Source organism: Ambystoma mexicanum, chromosome 6q, assembly GCF_040938575.1.
Source record: "Ambystoma mexicanum isolate Mex_15411 chromosome 6q, UKY_AmexF1_1, whole genome shotgun sequence".
In the NCBI taxonomy this organism is placed as follows: Eukaryota; Metazoa; Chordata; class Amphibia; order Caudata; family Ambystomatidae; genus Ambystoma; species Ambystoma mexicanum.
The window spans coordinates 1,237,347,381-1,237,368,581 of NC_090937.1; positions in this window are offsets into that span (position 1 = coordinate 1,237,347,381).

Here is a 21,201-nt window from a genome sequence, read left to right on the forward strand (position 1 = left end):
TTGGACATAGTCCATTAAACAGGCTGAGGCCTGTGACCCACACAGACTGTCACACCCTAAACATGTGTGTGACGCAGGACTGCGCCAGAGTGGCCATGGGAAGGCTGATGAAATGACATGCAATGTAGGTCACCCTAGACTTGTATTACAATGATCATCCAGTCAAGGACACATAGGGGCATGCGTGGAATACACATGGAGCATGAATGGGCACTCATGTCCCTGCGGGGCATCTGACCTCTGCACAGTCCAAGTGAGACACCCTGCATCAAGTACAAAGGATGTACCACACAGCATATGTCTGGCAGATTGGCCGGTGGAAGTTAGCATGTACACAGGACGCATGAACAGGCAAGTACTCAATGGCAAAATTGAATCAGACCTGTGCAAAGGTGGAATTGGTGTGCAGAGGGGGGTGGAGGGACAAGGGAGCATGCTTACATGAAGTACCTGCATGCAGAGGACACATGCACGTCAGTCATGCTATGACATAGTCCCTGGGCTGAGAGGAAGGTCACCCCAGGCTACATGCAGACGGGCCAGTGAGCTGGAACATGGACCGGAGGGGAATCCTGGTGACTAGCATGTGAGTAGGGTGCAATAGTGGTGATGCGGACAGTCCCCGTCCATTCCACATGTCCACCATCCAGCAGAGCAGCCATGCATCAGTGAAGAATTGCATTACTTGCACATCAGAACCATGTACACGTGACATGTAGTGGCATTCATGCACAACACATCACACAAGTAAAACACACATGTCCTCAACAAACACGCAGCAACACTCACTGGACTGGGCATCAAAGTCAGGCATCTCTCCCACTCCTTCGACCGATTCAGGTGGTATGGACTCCGCAACGAGTGACTCATGCGGAGTAAGGTCTTCCTCCTCAAGTGCAGGCCCACTGCCAGTCACCAGAGTCAAGTTGTAATTTGAGGCACGCTTAGCCTTAGTGCTTTGTTTGAGGTCATTCCAACGCTTTTTGCACTCTTGCGCTGTGCACACCTCATGGCCGAATGCACTCACATGTTCCGCAACTTGCTTCCCGTGGGTATCATGTTGGGCAGCCATAGTCTGACAATTAGGCCCCACTAGCATGTCATGGAGGTGGTCCCGCACGTAGTCCATGAGGTAGTCTAGTTCCTGGTTGCAGAAAGGCTTCTTCCTCGACATGCAGGAGGTTGTGGCTGTGTGTGGGGTCCCAGCCTGTGCTGCAGGTGCAACCTTCCTCCTCTTGGATTGTGGCGCAGACCCTGGCTGGCAAATGCCACCCTGATCAGTATGGCCAGTGGCACCGGTGGATTGAGCCAAGGGAGTGGCAGGTGGAGGGACGACCAAAGGCCTGACTTGCGTCAGTGGCAGCTGGGTGCCCTCTAATGGACCCTGCGCAGCAACATCCGCTGTGGCAGGGTCATTGACCGTGACTGTCCTGGTTGGCAGACTCACAACCGGTGTGTTGTTGGCTGCATCTGCCCCTGCACTTTCCAACACCCGGCTGTTCAAGGCAGCAGATGACATTACTGCCCAGGGACACGTGTCTCGGTCATGGCAGCCCTGCGTGAACCTACGGTTTCCCTCCTGCCCTGTTGGAACTCTCCCAAGGACTCTTCAAGTGCCACTGCAGCTTGCGCTTGCAGACCCTGAGCCTGGGTGGTGGTGTCCACAGCTGCACCTCCAGCTACCACTACCCTTGGGCCCGTGGCAGTCGATAAAACGGACTGCCGGGTCACACGGGTGCCAGTACCAGATGCAGAAGCTGCATCTCCCGGAACCACAGGGGGTGGTGGCATGACTGCACCGACACATGGCACAACATCGTGCTCAAGTGGCGCACCCCCTGCCTCTTCCCCCTCTGCGGCTAACCTGGACACCCTGGAGTCCCCCTACTACCCGGTCACCCGAGCCACGTCACTGACCACGCCCGCCACGAGAAGGACGCCCAGCTGAGGCGCCCCTCACCTTTGGTGGCCTCCCAACCATGGCACAGTTTGATTAGTGCCGGCACAGATGGAGGAGTGCCAATGGGAGGTGTACACCACAATAGCCCTGGGCAATCGGGGTGAAGGGCGTGGTATGCAAGATGTTAACAGCCCCCATGCACCTGTATGTGACCCCGGTGATGTAGTGACGGGTCACACAACGCTCAGGCACCCCAAAACTGCAGTAAAACCATGCATGCAACCCTGCAGCCTACGTGCGTGGAATTAACCTACCGCAGTACGCGGTGGCACCCAGTAACACGAAAAACAGGTACTCGTGGGACACGCAGGCTACTATGACCTCAAAAATGGGTGCGATACACAGGGGCACCCGCAGTGGGAAAAATAGCGTGCGTGACTCACCGTCAGACTAGCGTGATGATGAAAAACACGTGTAGCCAATACCCCTGCCAAAAGAAGAGACACGTCCTTGATCCGCTGTGAAGTGTGATGGCTCGCGAAACAACACGAAGTAGCAACACACGTCGGTCTCCACGAAAGGCACGTACAGCGAACTGCTGGCCCCGCTCACCTTTAACCCGTGCTGATGGAAACGCCCACGCGCATCGCATCACTTACGCCCATAGGCCCTTTCCTCAGATTACACGCATTCACACGCGGACGTGCAGTTTTTTCATGCGCTGAACCACTATTCCCACGTCATGAGGGAAACGCCCGTGCGCGTAAAGTCACAGATGCGCTTACGCGCTAAGGGCCTTTCCTCGAATTACACGCTGATGTGCAATATTTTCACGTGCCAAATCACTCTGTATCAAGCTGGCCACGCAACAACACATGGAATACCACGCTCCTGCCTAGAAGGCCATATTCCTGCCCCACAGAACCCCGAGCACGCTCCCACCTGCCATCTGCTGCTGCCTGCCTGCCTGCTGCCCACGTGCCCTGCTATTTGGTGCCTGCACATCAGCCAGGGGTGCAGTTGCTGTGACCACCCCTGCTGGAACTGAAGATTCCCGACTGGGATACCATTGTTCCACAGCCCAGCCCCAGGACCCAGTTGCCCACCCAAACCTGCCTCTCGGGTTGCCATTTCTACACCATCTGGCATCACTGGCAACCCCCAGCCAGAGAGGCAGAGGGCCACCAGCTTCAGTGCCAGTGAAGTTGGTGTCCTGGTGGAGCATGTCCTGGGGCAGTATGATGCCCTCTTTGGAAGTTTGCGCGCCGACAATGAAGGACGGAAGAGGATCTGGATGGACATCGTGACTGCCATCAGTGCAGAGGGCGTGGAAGTCCGCGACATTCAACGCGTCCGGAAGCGAGGGAGGACTTCAGGTCCAGGACCCTCGACAAGGCCCGGCGCCTCTTGAAGGCAGTGGATGCCAAGGGGTGCCGGTGCCACCTGTCCGACCACCAAATGAGGGTCCTGGAACGCATACGCCCAGCGCTCCATGTCCAGGTCCTTGAGAGGCAGACCCGTCTGGAGACGAGCGGTAAGTGTACATGCCTACTGATTGGATGCTGTGCGTGTTGTGGTGTGCCAGGAGTGTGCAGGTTCAACATATGTCTTTGTAGGGCCATGTATGGATGCGTATGTACAGGGACGTGAACCAGCCACATGTGATTCCTCTCATGTGTGAGACACATCGATGGTGTATGTGTTGGCAAGCATGCTGGCCAAATGCATGTGCAGGTGCGCACATGTGAAAATTAAGTGTATGTACTGTGGCATGTTTGTGGTGTCACACATGGATGGGGGTTCCTGCTGCATGCATCTGCACTGTGTACATGTGCATGTGTGTGTGTGTGTGAGACAAGTGTGAAATTGTGATGCAACATGGATGCATATGACACTGACATGTAGGAGGCTGATTGCCAGATGTGACATGGATGGTGACATTATCACTGCAGTGGTGGAGATGTACAGATGCATGTCAATCTGGTGGCATGTGTGCATGTGTTGTGCACTCCCTGTGTTTCATGTGATATCAGGCTCACCTTCGGCTGCTCGTACTGTTGTTTGTGTATGGAAGGTGCTGCCTGGTGCAATATTCCTGTTGATTTGCTCATGTGTGTGAGTTGAAATGACATGTGTGTTGGGGAGTGTGATGCCATGTCTGTAGTTTTACACTGCCACTCATGTGCAACTGTCATGTGTGTATCAGTCAATTGTACAGTGCCCTGATGCCTGTGTTCTATCTCTCCCTGTCTGCAGCATCAACTGATGAAGAGGGCAGAGAGGGTGCTGTGGAGCAAAGTGGCAGGGATCGCACCACCAGCCGGAGAAGCAAGGCTCGGCTTCCCTCCCAGGTTGTCATCTCGTCGGGGAGTGAGGAGTCTGGTGCCGAGTCCCAGGCCGCAGCTGCCGAGGGTATGTCCAAGAGGGGGAGGTTGGAGGTTGACTCCTCGGCAGCAGAAGGGGCAGCTGAGACCCCACAGGGTCCGACGGAGGAAGATGGCATGGAGTCATCCAGGTTGGTGGGGGGTTTGGTGGAGGAGGAGGCCGTGGAAGGGACACACACGGGGTCTGGAGGTGGGGATTCCACTGGTGCTAGTGGTGCAGTGCAGAGGCAGGGACAGGAGGCAGCACAGGCCGCCGCAGAGGTGCCTGTGTCTAATCCTGTCCCCGATCCTGTGACTGCATCATCCTGCACCAGCAGGGATGCCTACGTCCAGACCCGTTTTCAGGGAGGGGATGAGCGCACAACAACTGGCCTTCCTCTCCCTGTGGACGTGGCAATTCGGGACCGGGTTGAGCCTGTCCTGTCTGGGATGGCGTTGCGTCAACTGGGCATGCGAGGTGACCTGCAGTGTTTTCGTGAAGACACTGCACGTCATCTCGGATGCCTCGCTGACCACGTTGACCTACTGGGACGGGTCACCAGGGCTGTATTCCTCCGTATGCTGGACTTTGTTCCGATCCCCATCTCACCTGAACCCCCTATGCGCCAGTCGTCCTCCATGCCATCTTCCCACCCATGTATCACCTGGGTACCCTGTGGAGCTGCCTCTGACCCTGCGGCGAGGCTGGTGGAGGACACATCCCTGCCACAGTCAGGAGTCGGACATCCAGCAGGGGTGGCCGCCACAACAACTGCACCCCAGCCGAAGGAGGACATGCAGGCAGCAAGAGCCAGGGCACAGGCACAGGCACAGCAGCAGCAGCAAGGTGGGAGCCATGATGGCTCGGGCCCTTGAACTTCCGAGGGGCAGGCATCGGCCAGAGGGCAGGAGGACCCAGGATTGGAAGTGTCTTCTGTGTGGCAGCGGTTGGGCCAGGCCATAGGTGCTGAGTGGCGGCGGGCGGAAGAGGCACGGCTCACAATTGTCAGGGCGGAGAACTCCATGCGGAGGGCACTGAGTCGAGCCGAGTGTCTCGAGGCAATTCGCAGGGAGTTGGAGGTCAACATGGCATCGTCCCTGCGAACCATCGGGGCCATGGAAGAGGACCGCCTACAGGACATTGAGCAGGAGTTCGATGATGCCCTGGCCCGGGAAATCGGAAAGTGAGCCGTCGGACTAGCCCGCCGCCATTGTATATAGTTTTTAGTGTTAGGTTTCATTTTCGTTTTCCTTTATTTTGGGGTGTTTGGACTTTGCCCCACACATTTGTATATAGTTTTTTTATTAGGTAGTTTTTTTCATAGGTTTCTGTTCTTTCGTTGTGCTCATGGACCCTTGACAATTGATTGTACATAGTTGGACAATGGATTTATTGGAACTTTTTCTTTGGATTTCACCATGGATTAATGGATTTTACTTTTTACGTTTCCTTTGGATTTGCTTTGGTGGAGGGAGAGTTTGGACTATTTTTCTTTTGGATTTCTTTGGATTGGTTATACTTTTCATGTACTCATCTTTTGGACATGCTTTTCATTTCATGTTTGCAATTCTTTTATGCTTTCATTTCATTGCTTTATTTTTCTCCATAATACATTTTGATATTTTACTTCCATGTGTGTAATTCACTCATTGAGTTCATGTATGTGAAAATGTGGGTTTACACAATCAATGCCACCCAGTGTGTGTGTGTCACAGACATGTGTTGATGTACATAGTTGACTTTTGGTTTGTGTCTTGAGATAGGCATGTCAGTGTGGGGTGAATTGGGAAATCATCGCGTCTCAAGACTGGGGTGGCGTTCTGTGGTATTTTGGTGGAGATGTGGGCCATGATTGTGCATCTTTATGCCATGTGGTGGACATGAGTCTGGGCCTGCTGGCAGTTGCCCCTCACTGCTGGGGGTTGGGGGTGCTGGGGGACATGGTTCGGGGCCTGCTGGCAGGTGCTCATCAATGCTGGGTGGGTGGGGGCACCTTTGGGACATGGGTCGGGGCCTGCAGCTCACTGCCAGGTGGGAGGGGGTGCTGGGGGACATGAGTCGGGGCCTGCTGGCAGGTGCCCGTCAATGCTGGGTGAGTGGGGGTGCTGGGGGACATGAGTCAGGGCCTGCTGGGAGTTGCCCATCAATGCTGGTGGGTGGGGGTACTGGGGGACATGAGTCGGGGCCTGCTGGCAGGTGCCCATCAATGCTTGGGGCTGGAGGTGCTGGGGGACATGAGTTGGGCCCTACTGGCAGCTGCCCCTCACTGCTGGGGGGTGGGGGTGCTGGGGGACATGAGTCAGGGCCTGCGGCTCACTGCCGGGTGGGTAGGGGTGCTGGGAGACACGAGTCGGGGCCTGCTTGCAGGTGCCCGTCAATGCCGGGTGGGTGGGGGTGCTGGGGGACATGAATCGGGGCCTGCTGGTAGGTGCCCATCAATGCTGGGGGTGGGAGTGCTGGGGGACATGAGTCGGGGCCATCTGGCAGGTGCACATCACTGCTGGGGGGTGGAGGTGCTGGGGGACATGAGTCGGGGCGTGCTGGCAGGTGCCCCTCACTGCTGGGGGGTGGGAGCGCTGGGGGACATGAGTCAGGGCCTGCGGCTCACTGCCGGGTGGGTGGGGGTTCTGGGGGACATGAGTCGGGGCCTGCTGGCAGGTGCCCATCAATGTTGGGTGGGTGGGGCTGCTGGGGGACATGAGTCGGGGCCTGATGGCAGGTGCCCGTCAATGCTGGGGGGTTGGGGGTGCTGGGGGACATGAGCCGGGGCCTGCTGGCAGGTGCCCATCAATGCTGGGGGTGGGGGTGCTGAGGGACATGAGTCGGGGCCTGCGGCTCACTGCTGGGTAGGTGTTGGTGCTGGGGGACATGAGTCGGGGCCTGATGGCAGGTGCCCGTCAATGCTGGGGGCGTGCGGGTGCTGGGGGACATGAGCCGGGGCCTGCTGGCAGGTGCCCCTCACTGCTGGGGGGTGGGGGTACTGGGGGACATGAGTCAGGGCCTGCGGCTCACTGCTGGGTAGGTGTTGGTGCTGGGGGACATGAGTCGGGGCCTGCTTGCAGCTGCCCATCAATGCTGGGGGGTTGGGGTGATGGGGGACATGAGTCGGGGCCGGCTGGCAGGTGCCCGTCACTGCTGGGGGTGGGGGTGCTTGGGGACATGAGTCAGGGCCTGCTGGCAGGTGCCCCTCACTGCTGGGGGTGGCTGTGCTGAGGGACATGAGTCAGGGCCTGCGGCTCACTGCCGGGTGAGTGGGGGTGCTGGGGGACATGAGTTGGGGCCTGCTTGCATGTGCACGCCAATGCCGGGTGGGTGGGGGTGCTGGGGGACATGAGTCGGGGCCTGCTGGCAGGTGCCCATCAATGCTGGGGGTGGGGGTGCTGGGGGACATGAGTTGGGGCCTGCTGGCAAGTGCCCATCAATACTGGGGGGTGGGGGTGCTGCGGGTCATGAGTCTGGGCCTGCGGCTCATTTCCGGGTGGGTGTGGGTGCTGGGGGACATGAGTTGGGGCCTGCTTTCAGGTGCCCGTCAATGCTGGAGGGTGGAGGTGCTGGGGGACATGAGTCGGGGCCTGCTGGCAGGTGCCCCTCATTGCTGGGGGTTGGGGGTGCTGGGGGACATGAGTTGGGGCCTGCTGGCAGGTGCCCATCAATGCTGGGGGGTAGGGGTGCTGGGGGACATGAGTCGGGGCCTGCTGGCAGGTGCCCCTCACTGCTGTGGGGTGGGGGTGCTGGGGTACATGAGTCAGGGCCTGCGGCTCAATGCCGGGTGGGTGGGTTTGCTGGGGGACATGAGTCGGGGCCTGCTTGCAGGTGCCCGTCAATGCTGGGGTGTGGGAGTGCTGGGGGACATGAGTCGGGGCCTGCTGGCTGGTGCCCGTCAATACTGGGTGGGGCGGGTGCTGGGGGACATGAGTCAGGGCCTGCTGGCAGGTACCTGTCAATGCTGGGTGGGTGGGGGTGCTGGGGTACATGAGTCGGGGCCTGCGGCTCAATGCCGGGTGGGTGAGGGTGCTGGGGGACATGAGTCGGGGCCTGCTGGCAGGTGCCCGTCAATGCCTTGGAGTGGAGGTGCTGGGGGGCATGAGTCGGGGCCTGCTGGCAGTTGACCATCAATGCTGGGGGGTGGGGGTACTGGGGGACATGAGTCGGGGCCTGCTTGCAGGTGCCCGTCAATGCCGGGTGGGTGGAGCTGCTGGGGGACATGAATCGGGGCCTGCTGGCAGGTGCCCGTCAATGCTGGGGGTTGGGGGTCCTGGGGGAAATGAGTCGGGGCCTGCTGGCAGGTGTCCCTCACTGCTGGGGGGTGGGGATGCTGGGGGACATAAGTTGGGGGCTCCTGACAGGTGCCGCTCACTGCTGGGGGGTGAGGGTGCTGGGGGACATGAGTCGGGGTCTGCTGGCAGGTGCCCCTCACTGCTGGGGGGTGGGGGTGCTGGGGGACATGAGTCAGGGCTTGCTTGCAGGTGCTCATCAATGCCGGGTGGGTGGGGGTGCTGGGGGACATGAGTCGGGGCCTGCTGGCAGGTGCCCATCAATGCTGGGGGTTGGGGGTGCTAGAGGACATGAGTCGGGGCCTGCTGGCAGGTGCCCCTCAATGCTGGGGGGGGTGCTGGGGGACATCATTCAGGGCCTGCTGGCAGGTGCCCGTCAATGCAGGGGGGTGGGGGTGCTGGGGGACATGAGTCAGGGCCTGCTGGCAGGTACCCCTCACTGCCAGGGGGTGGGGTGCTGGGGGACATGAGTCAGGGCCTGCGGCTCACTGCTGGGTGGGTAGGGTGCTGGGGGACATGAGTTGGGGCCTGCTGGCAGGTGCCCGTCAATGCTGGGGTGTGGGGGTGCTGGGGGACATGAGTCGGGCCTGTTGGCAGGTGCCCATCAATGCTGGGGGGTGGAGGTGCTGGGGGACATGAGTCAGAGCCTGCTGGCAGGTGCCCAATACTGCTTGGGGGTGGGAGCACTGGGGGACATGAGTCGGGGCCTGCTGGCAGGTGCCCGTCAATGCTGGGTGTGTGGGGCTGCTGGGGGACATGAGTCGGGGCCTGCTGGCAGGTGCCCGTCAATGCTGGGTGTGTGGGGCTACTGGGGGACATGAGTCGGGGCCTGCTGGCAGGTGCCCCTCAATGCTTTGGGGTGGGGGTGCTGGGGGACATGAATCGGGGCCTGCTGGCAGATGCCCATCAATGCTGGGGGGTGGGGGTGCTGGGGGACATGAGTTGGGGCCTGCTGGCAGGTGCCCCTCACTGCTGGGGGGTGGGGATGCTGGGGGACATGAGTCAGGGCCTGCGGCTCACTGCCGGGTGGGTGGAGGTGCTGGGGGACATGAGTCGGGGCCTGCTTGCAGGTGCCTGTCAATGCTGGAGGGTGGGAGTGCTGGAGTACATGAGTTGGGGCCTGCTGGCAGGTGCCCCTCAATGCTGGGGGGTGGGGGTGCTGGGGGACATGAGTCAGGGTCTGCTTGCAGGTGCCCCTCACTGTTGGGAGGTGGGGGTGCTGGGGGACATGAGTCGGGGTCTGCTGGCAGGTGCCCGTCAATGCTGGGGGGTGGGGGTGCTGCGGGACATGAGTCGGGGCCTGATGGCAGGTGCCCCTCACTGCTGGGGGGTGGGGGTGCTGTGGGACATGAGTCAGGGCCTGCAGCTCACTGCCGGGTGGGTGGGGGTGCTCTGGGACATGAGTCAGGGCCTGCCGGCAGGTGTCTGTCAATGGTGGGGGGCGGGGGTGCTGGGGGGCATGAGTCGGGGCCTGCTTGAAGGAGCCCATCAATGCCGGGTGGGTGGGGGTGCTGGGGAACATGAATCGGGGCCTGCTGGCAGGTGCCCGTCAATGCTGAGGGGTGGGGGTGCTAGGGGACATGAGTCGGGGTCTGCTGGCAGGTGTCCCTCACTGCTGGAGGGCGGGGGTGCTGGGGGACATGAGTCGGGGCCTGCAGGCAGGTGCCCCTCACTGCTGGGGGTTGGGGGTGCTGGTGGACATGAGTCGGGGCCTGCTTGCAGGTGCCATTCAATGCCGGGTTGGTGGGGGTGCTGGGGGACATGAGTCAGGGCCTGCTGGCAGGTGCCCCTCACTGCTAGGGGGTGGGAGCGGAGGGGGACATGAGTCAGGGCCTGCGGCTCACTGCCGGGTGGGTGGGGGTGCTTAAGGGAAATAAGTCAGGGCCTGCTGGCAGGTGCCTGTCAATGCTGGGTGGGTGGGGCTGCTGGAGGACATGAGTCGGGGCCTGTGGATCACTGCTGGGTGGGTGGGGGTGCTGGTGGACATGAGTCGGGGCCTGCTTGCAGGTGCCCGTCAATGCTGGGGGTGGGGGTGCTGGGGGACATGAGTTGGGGCCTGCTGGCAGGTGCCCATCAATGCTGTGGGGTGGGGGTGCTGGGGACATGAGTCGTGGCCGGCTGGCAGGTGCCCATCAATGCTGGGGGGTGGGGGTGCTGGGGGATATGAGTCGGGGCCTGCTGGCAGGTGCCGCTCACTTCTGGGGGGTGGGGGTGCTAGGGGACATGAGTCAGGGCCTGCTTGCAGGTGCCAGTCAATGCGGGGTTGGTGGGGGTGCTGGGGGACATGAGTCAGGGCCTGCTGGCAGGTGCCCCTCACTGCTAGGGGGTGGGAGCGGAGGGGGACATGAGTCAGGGCCTGCGGCTCACTGCCGGGTGGGTGGGGGTGCTGAGGGACATGAGTCGGGGCCTGCTGGCAGGTGCCTGTCAATGCTGGGTGGGTGGGGCTGCTGGGGGACATGAGTCGGGGCCTGTGGATCACTGCTGGGTGGGTGGGGGTGCTGGTGGACATGAGTCGGGGCCTGCTTGCAGGTGCCCGTCAATGCTGGGGGTGGGGGTGCTGGGGGACATGAGTTGGGGCCTGCTGGCAGGTGCCCATCAATGCTGTGGGGTGGGGGTGCTGGGGGACATGAGTCGGGGCCTGCTGGCAGGTGCCCCTCACTGCCGGGAGGGTGGGGGTGCTGGGGGTCATGAGTCGGGGCCTGCTGGCAGGTGCCCGTCAATGCTGGGTGGGTGGGGCTGCTGGGGGACTTGAGTCGGGGCCTGCTGGCAAGTGCCCGTCAATGCTGGGGGGGTGGGGGTGCTGGGGGACATGAGTCGGGGCATGCTTGCAAGTGCCCGTCAATGCTGGGGGGTGGGGGTGCTGGGGGACATGAGTCAGGGCCTGCTGGCAGATGCCTGTCAATGCTGGGTGGTGGGGGTTTTGGGGGACATGAGTCGGAGCCTGCTGGCACTTGCCCCTCACTGCTGGGGGGTGGGGGTGCTAGGGGACATGATTCGGGGCCTGCTGGCAGGTGCCCCTCACTGCTGGGGGGTGGGGGTGCTGAGGGACATGAGTCAGGGCCTTCGGCTCACTGCCAGGTGGGTGGGGGTGCTGCGGGACATGAGTCAGGGCCTGCTTGCATAAGCCCGTCAATGCTGGGGGGTGGAGGTGGTGGGGGACATGAGTCGGGGCCTGCTGGCAGGTGCCCCTCACTGCTGGGGGGTGGGAGCTCTGGGGGACATGAGTCGGGGCCTGCTGGCAAGTGCCCCTCACTGCTGGGGGGTGGGAGCACTGGGGGACATGAGTTGGGGCCGGCTGGCAGATGCCCGACAATGCTGGGTGAGTGGGGCTGCTGGGGGACATGAGTCGGGGCCTGCTGGCAGGTGCCCGTCAATGCTGCAGGGTGGGGGTTCTTGGGGACATGAGTCGGGGCCTGCTGGCAGGTGCCCATCAATGCTGGGGGGTGGGGGTGCTGGGGGAGATGAGTTGGGGCCTGCTGGCAGGTGCCCCTCACTGCTCGGGGGTGGGGGTGCTTGGGGACATGAGTCAGGGCCTGCGGCTCACTGCCGGGTGGGTGGAGGTGATGGGGGACATGAGTTGGGGCCTGCTTGCAGGTGCTTGTCAATGCTGGGGGGTGGGGGTGCTGGGGGACATGAGTCGGGGCCTTCTGGCTGGTGCCCGTCAATGCTGGGGGGTGGGGGTTCTGGGGGACATGGGTCGGGGCCTGCTTGCAGGTGCCCCTCACTGCTGGGGGGTGGAGGTGCTGAGGGACATGAGTCAGGGCCTGCGGCTCACTGCCGCGTGGGTGGGGTTGCTGGGGGACAAGAGTCGGGGCCTGCTTGCAGGTGCCCGTCAATGCCGGGTGGGTGGGGGTGCTGGGGGACATGAGCTGGGGCCTGCTGGCTGGTGCCCGTCAATGCTGGGGGTGGGGGTGCTGGGGGACATGAGTCGGGGCCTGCTGGCAAGTGCCCATCAATGCTGGGGTGTGGGGGTGCTGCGGGACATGAGTCGGGGCCTGCTGGCAGGTGCCCCTCACTGCTGGGGGTGGGGGTGCAGGGGGACATGAGTCAGGGCCTGCAGTTCACTGCCGGGTGGGTGGGGGTGCTCTGGGACATGAGTCAGGGCCTGCCGGCAGGTGCCTGTCAATGCTGGGGGGCGGGGGTGCTGAGGGGAATGAGTCGGGGCCTGCTTGAAGGAGCCCATCAATGCCGGGTGGGTGGGGGTGCTGGGGAACATGAATCGGGGCCTGCTGGTAGGTGCCCGTCAATGCTGAGGGGTGGGGGTGCTAGGGGACATGAGTCGGGGCCTGCTGGCAGGTGCCCCTCACTGCTGGAGGGTGGGGGTGCTGGGGGACATGAGTCGGGGCCTGCAGGCAGGTGCCCCTCACTGCTGGGGGTTGGGGGTGCTGGTGGACATGAGTCGGGGCCTGCTTGCAGGTGCCAGTCAATGCCGGGTTGGTGAGGGTGCTGGGGGACATGAGTCAGGGCCTGCTGGCAGGTGCCCCTCACTGCTGGGGGGTGGGAGCGGAGGGGGACATGAGTCAGGGCCTGCGGCTCACTTCCGGGTGGGTGGGGGTGCTGAGGGACATGAGTCGGGGCCTGCTGACAGGTGCCTGTCAATGCTGGGTGGGTGGGGCTGCTGGGGGACATGAGTCAGGGCCTGCTGGCAGGTGCCTGTCAATTGCGGGGGGTGGGGGTGCTGGGGAACATGAGTCGGGGGCCTGTGGATCACTGCTGGTGGGTGGGGGTGCTGGTGGACATGAGTCGGGGCCTGCTTGCAGGTGCCCGTCAATGCTGGGGGTGGGGGTGCTGGGGGACATGAGTCGGGGCCTGCTGGCAGGTGCCCCTCAATGCTGGGGGGTGGGAGCACTGGAGGACATGAGTCGGGGCCTGCTGGCAGGTGCCCCTCACTGCTGGTTGGTGGGAGCGCTGGGGGACATGAGTCAGGGCCTGCGGCTCACTGCCGGGAGGGTGGGGGTGCTGGGGGTCATGAGTCGGGGCCTGCTGGCAGGTGCCCGTCAATGCTGGGTGGGTGGGGCTGCTGGCGGACTTGAGTCGGGGCCTGCTGGCATGTGCCCGTCAATGCTGGGGGGGTGGGGGTGCTGGGGGACATGAGTCGGGGCCTGCAGGCAGGTGCCTCTCACTGCTGGGGGTTGGGGGTGCTGGGGACATGAGTCAGGGCCTGCGGCTCACTGCCGGGTGGGTGAGGGTGCTGGGGGACATGAGTCGGGGCATGCTTGCAAGTGCCCGTCAATGCTGGGGGGTGGGGGTGCTGGGGGACATGAGTCAGGGCCTGCTGGCAGATGCCTGTCAATGCTGGGGGGTGGGGGTTTTGGGGGACATGAGTCGGAGCCTGCTGGCACTTGCCCCTCACTGCTGGGGGGTGGGGGTGCTAGGGGACATGATTCGGGGCCTGCTGGCAGGTGCCCCTCACTGCTGGGGGGTGGGGGTGCTGAGGGACATGAGTCAGGGCCTTCGGCTCACTGCCAGGTGGGTGGGGGTGCTGCGGGACATGAGTCAGGGCCTGCTTGCATAAGCCCGTCAATGCTGGGGGGTGGAGGTGGTGGGGGACACGAGTCGGGGCCTGCTGGCAGGTGCCCCTCACTGCTGGGGGGTGGGAGCTCTGGGGGACATGAGTCGGGGCCTGCTGGCAAGTGCCCCTCACTGCTGGGGGGTGGGAGCACTGGGGGACATGAGTTGGGGCCTGCTGGCAGATGCCCGTCAATGCTGGGTGAGTGGGGCTGCTGGGGGACATGAGTCAGGGCCTGCTGGCAGGTGCCCGTCAATGCTGGAGGGTGGGGGTTCTTGGGGACATGAGTCGGGGCCTGCTGGCAGGTTCCCATCAATGCTGGGGGGTGGGGGTGCTGGGGGAGATGAGTTGGGGCCTGCTGGCAGGTGCCCTTCACTGCTGGGGGTGGGGGTGCTTGGGGACATGAGTCAGGGCCTGTGGCTCACTGCCGGGTGGGTGGGGGTGATGGGGGACATGAGTTGGGGCCTGCTTGCAGGTGCTTGTCAATGCTGGGGGGTGGGGGTGCTGGGGGACATGAGTCGGGGCCTTCTGGCTGGTGCCCGTCAATGCTGGGGGGTGGGGGTGCTGGGGGACATGGGTCGGGCCTGATGGCAGGTGCCCCTCACTGCTGGGTGGTGGGGGTGCTGGGGGACTTGAGTCGGGGCCTGATTGCAGGTGCCCCTCACTGCTGGGGGGTGGAGGTGCTGAGGGACATGAGTCAGGGCCTGCGGCTCACTGCCGCGTGGGTGGGGTTGCTGGGGGACATGAGTCGGGGCCTGCTTGCAGGTGCCCGTCAATGCCGGGTGGGTGGGGGTGCTGGGGGACATGAGTTGGGGGCTGCTGGCAGGTGCCCGTAAATGCTGGGGGTGGGGGTGCTGGGGGACATGAGTTGGGGCCTGCTGGCAAGTGCTCATCAATGCTGGGGTGTGGGGGTGCTGCGAGACATGAGTCGGGGCCTGCTGGCAGGTGCCCCTCACTGCTGGGGGTGGGGGTGCTGGGGGACATGAGTCAGGGCCGGCGGCTCTCTGCCAGGTGGGTAGGGGTGCTGGGGGACATGAGTCGGGGCCTGCTGGCAGGTGCTGCTCATTTCTGGGGGGTGGGGGTGCTAGGGGACATGAGTCAGGGCCTGCTTGCAGGTGCCAGTCAATGCCGGGTTGGTGGGGTTGCTGGGGGACATGAGTCAGGGCCTGCTGGCAGGTGCCCCTCACTGCTGGGGGGTGGGAGCGCAGGGGGACATGAGTCAGGGCCTGCGGCTCACTGCCGGGTGGGTGGGGGTGCTGAGGGACATGAGTCGGGGCCTGCTGGCAGGTGCCTGTCAATGCTGGGTGGGTGGGGCTGCTGGGGACATGAGTCAGGGCCTGCTGGCAGGTGCCTGTCAATTGCCGGGGGTGGGGGTGCTGGGGAACATGAGTCGGGGCCTGCTGGCAGGTGCCCGTCAATGCTGGGGGGTTGGGTTGCTGTGGGACATGAGACGGGGCTTGCTGGCAGGTACCCCTCACTGCTGGGGGGTGGGGGTGCTGGGGGACATGAGGCAGGGCCTGTGGATCACTGCTGGGTGGGTGAGGGTGCTGGTGGACATGAGTCGGGGCCTGCTTGCAGGTGCCCGTCAATGCTGGGGTGGGGGTGCTGGGGGACATGAGTTGGGGCCTGCTGGCAGGTGCCCATCAATGCTGTGGGGTGGGGGTGCTGGGGGACATGAGTCGGGGCCTGCTGGCAGGTGCCCCTCAATGCTGGGGGGTGGGTGCACTGGAGGGCATGAGTCGGGGCCTGCTGGCAGGTGCCCCTCACTGCTGGTTGGTGGGAGCGCTGGGGGACATGAGTCAGGGTCTGCGGCTCACTGCCGGGAGGGTGGGGGTGCTGGGGGTCATGAGTCGGGGCCTGCTGGCAGGTGCCCGTCAATGCTGGGTGGGTGGGGCTGCTGGGGGACTTGAGTCGGGGCCTGCTGGCAAGTGCCCGTCAATGCTGGGGGGTGGGGGTGCTGGGGGACATGAGTCGGGGCCTGCAGGAAGGTGCACCTCACTGCTGGGGGTTGGGGGTGCTGGGGACATGAGTCAGGGCCTGCGGCTCACTGCCGGGTGGGTGAGGGTGATGGGGGACATGAGTCGGGGCATGCTTGCAAGTGCCCGTCAATGCTGGGGTGTGGGGGTGCTGGGGGACATGAGTCAGAGCCTGCTGGCAGATGCCTGTCAATGCTGGGGGGTGGGGGTTCTGGGGGACATGAGTCGGAGCCTACTGGCACTTGCCCCTCACTGCTGGGGGGTGGGGGTGCTAGGGGACATGATTCGGGGCCTGCTGGCAGGTGCCCCTCACAGCTGGGGGGTGGGGGTGCTGAGGGACATGAGTCAGGGCCTTCGGCTCACTGCCAGGTGGGTGGGGGTGCTGCGGGACATGAGTCAGGGCCTGCTTGCATAAGCCCGTCAATGCTGGGGGTGGAGGTGGTGGGGGACATGAGTCGGGGCCTGCTGGCAAGTGCCCCTCACTGCTGGGGGGTGGGAGCTCTGGGGGACATGAGTCGGGGCCTGCTGGCAAGTGCCCCTCACTGCTGGGGGGTGGGAGCACTGGGGGACATGAGTTGGGGCCTGCTGGCAGATGCCCGTCAATGCTCGGTGAGTGGGGCTGCTGGGGGACATGAGTCGGGGCCTGCTGGCAGGTGCCCATCAATGCAGGGGGGTGGGGGTGCTGGGGGACATGAGTCAGGGCCTGCTGGCAGGTACCCCTCACTGCCAGGGGGTGGGGGTGCTGGGGGACATGAGTCAGGGCCTGCGGCTCACTGCTGGGTGGGTAGGGTGCTGGGGGACATGAGTTGGGGCCTGCTGGCAGGTGCCCGTCAATGCTGGGGTGTGGGGGTGCTGAGGGGAATGAGTCGGGGCCTGCTTGAAGGAGCCCATCAATGCCGGTTGGGTGGGGGTGCTGGGGAACATGAATCGGGGCCTGCTGGTAGGTGCCCGTCAATGCTGAGGGGTGGGGGTGCTAGGGGACATGAGTCGGGGCCTGCTGGCAGGTGCCCCTCACTGCTGGAGGGTGGGGGTGCTGGGGGACATGAGTCGGGGCCTGCAGGCAGGTGCCCCTCACTGCTGGGGGTTGGGGGTGCTGGTGGACATGAGTCGGGGCCTGCTTGCAGGTGCCAGTCAATGCCGGGTTGGTGAGGGTGCTGGGGGACATGAGTCAGGGCCTGCTGGCAGGTGCCCCTCACTGCTGGGGGGTGGGAGCGGAGGGGGACATGAGTCAGGGCCTGCGGCTCACTTCCGGGTGGGTGGGGGTGCTGAGGGACATGAGTCGGGGCCTGCTGGCAGGTGCCTGTCAATGCTGGGTGGGTGGGGCTGCTGGGGGACATGAGTCAGGGCCTGCTGGCAGGTGCCTGTCAATTGCGGGGGGTGGGGGTGCTGGGGAACATGAGTCGGGGGCCTGTGGATCACTGCTGGGTGGGTGGGGGTGCTGGTGGACATGAGTCGGGGCCTGCTTGCAGGTGCCCGTCAATGCTGGGGGTGGGGGTGCTGGGGGACATGAGTTGGGGCCTGCTGGCAGGTGCCCATCAATGCTGTGGGGTGGGGGTGCTGGGGGACATGAGTCGGGGCCTGCTGGCAGGTGCCCCTCAATGCTGGGGGGTGGGAGCACTGGAGGACATGAGTCGGGGCCTGCTGGCAGGTGCCCCTCACTGCTGGTTGGTGGGAGCGCTGGGGGACATGAGTCAGGGCCTGCGGCTCACTGCCGGGAGGGTGGGGGTGCTGGGGGTCATGAGTCGGGGCCTGCTGGCAGGTGCCCGTCAATGCTGGGTGGGTGGGGCTGCTGGCGGACTTGAGTCGGGGCCTGCTGGCATGTGCCCGTCAATGCTGGGGGGGTGGGGGTGCTGGGGGACATGAGTCGGGGCCTGCAGGCAGGTGCCCCTCACTGCTGGGGGTTGGGGGTGCTGGGGACATGAGTCAGGGCCTGCGACTCACTGCCGGGTGGGTGAGGGTGCTGGGGGACATGAGTCGGGGCATGCTTGCAAGTGCCCGTCAATGCTGGGGGGTGGGGGTGCTGGGGGACATGAGTCAGGGCCTGCTGGCAGATGCCTGTCAATGCTGGGGGGTGGGGGTTTTGGGGGACATGAGTCGGAGCCTGCTGGCACTTGCCCCTCACTGCTGGGGGGTGGGGGTGCTAGGGGACATGATTCGGGGCCTGCTGGCAGGTGCCCCTCACTGCTGGGGGGTGGGGGTGCTGAGGGACATGAGTCAGGGCCTTCGGCTCACTGCCAGGTGTGTGGGGGTGCTGCGGGACATGAGTCAGGGCCTGCTTGCATAAGCCCGTCAATGCTGGGGGGTGGAGGTGGTGGGGGACACGAGTCGGGGCCTGCTGGCAGGTGCCCCTCACTGCTGGGGGGTGGGAGCTCTGGGGGACATGAGTCGGGGCCTGCTGGCAAGTGCCCCTCACTGCTGGGGGGTGGGAGCACTGGGGGACATGAGTTGGGGCCTGCTGGCAGATGCCCGTCAATGCTGGGTGAGTGGGGCTGCTGGGGGACATGAGTCGGGGCCTGCTGGCAGGTGCCCGTCAATGCTGGAGGGTGGGGGTTCTTGGGGACATGAGTCGGGGCCTGCTGGCAGGTTCCCATCAATGCTGGGGGGTGGGGGTGCTGGGGGAGATGAGTTGGGGCCTGCTGGCAGGTGCCCTTCACTGCTGGGTGGTGGGGGTGCTGGGGGACATGAGTCAGGGCCGGCGGCTCACTGCCAGGTGGGTGGGGGTGCTGGGGGACATGAGTCGGGGCCTGCTGGCAGGTGCTGCTCACTTCTGCGGGGTGGGGGTGCTAGGGGACATGAGTCAGGGCCTGCTTGCAGGTGCCAGTCAATGCCGGGTTGGTGGGGTTGCTGGGAGACATGAGTCAGGGCCTGCTGGCAGGTGCCCCTCACTGCTGGGGGGTGGGAGCGCAGGGGGACATGAGTCAGGGCCTGCGGCTCACTGCCGGGTGGGTGGGGGTGCTGAGGGACATGAGTCGGGGCCTGCTGGCAGGTGCCTGTCAATGCTGGGTGGGTGGGGCTGCTGGGGGACATGAGTCAGGGCCTGCTGGCAGGTGCCTGTCAATTGCCGGGGGTGGGGGTGCTGGGGAACATGAGTCGGGGCCTGCTGGCAGGTGCCCGTCAATGCTGGGGGGTTGGGTTGCTGTGGGACATGAGACGGGGCTTGCTGGCAGGTACCCCTCACTGCTGGGGGGTGGGGGTGCTGCGGGACATGAGTCAGGGCCTGTGGATCACTGCTGGGTGGGTGAGGGTGCTGGTGGACATGAGTCGGGGCCTGCTTGCAGGTGCCCGTCAATGCTGGGGTGGGGGTGCTGGGGGACATGAGTTGGGGCCTGCTGGCAGGTGCCCATCAATGCTGTGGGGTGGGGGTGCTGGGGGACATGAGTCGGGGCCTGCTGGCAGGTGCCCCTCAATGCTGGGGGGTGGGTGCACTGGAGGGCATGAGTCGGGGCCTGCTGGCAGGTGCCCCTCACTGCTGGTTGGTGGGAGCGCTGGGGGACATGAGTCAGGGTCTGCGGCTCACTGCCGGGAGGGTGGGGGTGCTGGGGGTCATGAGTCGGGGCCTGCTGGCAGGTGCCCGTCAATGCTGGGTGGGTGGGGCTGCTGGGGGACTTGAGTCGGGGCCTGCTGGCAAGTGCCCGTCAATGCTGGGGGGTGGGGGTGCTGGGGGACATGAGTCGGGGCCTGCAGGCAGGTGCACCTCACTGCTGGGGGTTGGGGGTGCTGGGGACATGAGTCAGGGCCTGCGGCTCACTGCCGGGTGGGTGAGGGTGATGGGGGACATGAGTCGGGGCATGCTTGCAAGTGCCCGTCAATGCTGGGGTGTGGGGGTGCTGGGGGACATGAGTCAGGGCCTGCTGGCAGATGCCTGTCAATGCTGGGGGGTGGGGGTTCTGGGGGACATGAGTCGGAGCCTACTGGCACTTGCCCCTCACTGCTGGGGGGTGGGGGTGCTAGGGGACATGATTCGGGGCCTGCTGGCAGGTGCCCCTCACAGCTGGGGGGTGGGGGTGCTGAGGGACATGAGTCAGGGCCTTCGGCTCACTGCCAGGTGGGTGGGGGTGCTGCGGGACATGAGTCAGGGCCTGCTTGCATAAGCCCGTCAATGCTGGGGGTGGAGGTGGTGGGGGACATGAGTCGGGGCCTGCTGGCAAGTGCCCCTCACTGCTGGGGGGTGGGAGCTCTGGGGGACATGAGTCGGGGCCTGCTGGCAAGTGCCCCTCACTGCTGGGGGGTGGGAGCACTGGGGGACATGAGTTGGGGCCTGCTGGCAGATGCCCGTCAATGCTGGGTGAGTGGGGCTGCTGGGGGACATGAGTCGGGGCCTGCTGGCAGTTGCCCGTCAATGCAGGGGGGTGGGGGTGCTGGGGGACATGAGTCAGGGCCTGCTGGCAGGTACCCCTCACTGCCAGGGGGTGGGGGTGCTGGGGGACATGAGTCAGGGCCTGCGGCTCACTGCTGGGTGGGTAGGGTGCTGGGGGACATGAGTTGGGGCCTGCTGGCAGGTGCCCGTCAATGCTGGGGTGTGGGGGTGCTGGGGGACATGAGTCGGGCCTGTTGGCAGGTGCCCATCAATGCTGGGGGGTGGAGGTGCTGGGGGACATGAGTCAGAGCCTGCTGGCAGGTGCCCAATACTGCTTGGGGGTGGGAGCACTGGGGGACATGAGTCGGGGCCTGCTGGCAGGTGCCCGTCAATGCTGGGTGTGTGGGGCTGCTGGGGGACATGAGTCGGGGCCTGCTGGCAGGTGCCCGTCAATGCTGGGTGTGTGGGGCTACTGGGGGACATGAGTCGGGGCCTGCTGGCAGGTGCCCCTCAATGCTTTGGGGTGGGGGTGCTGGGGGACATGAATCGGGGCCTGCTGGCAGATGCCCATCAATGCTGGGGGGTGGGGATGCTGGGGACATGAGTCAGGGCCTGCGGCTCACTGCCGGGTGGGTGGAGGTGCTGGGGGACATGAGTCGGGGCCTGCTTGCAGGTGCCCGTCAATGCTGGAGGGTGGGAGTGCTGGAGTACATGAGTTGGGGCCTGCTGGCAGGTGCCCCTCAATGCTGGGGGGTGGGGGTGCTGGGGGACATGAGTCGGGGCCTGCTTGCAGGTGCCCCTCACTGTTGGGAGGTGGGGGTGCTGGGGGACATGAGTCGGGGTCTGCTGGCAGGTGCCCGTCAATGCTGGGGGGTGGGGGT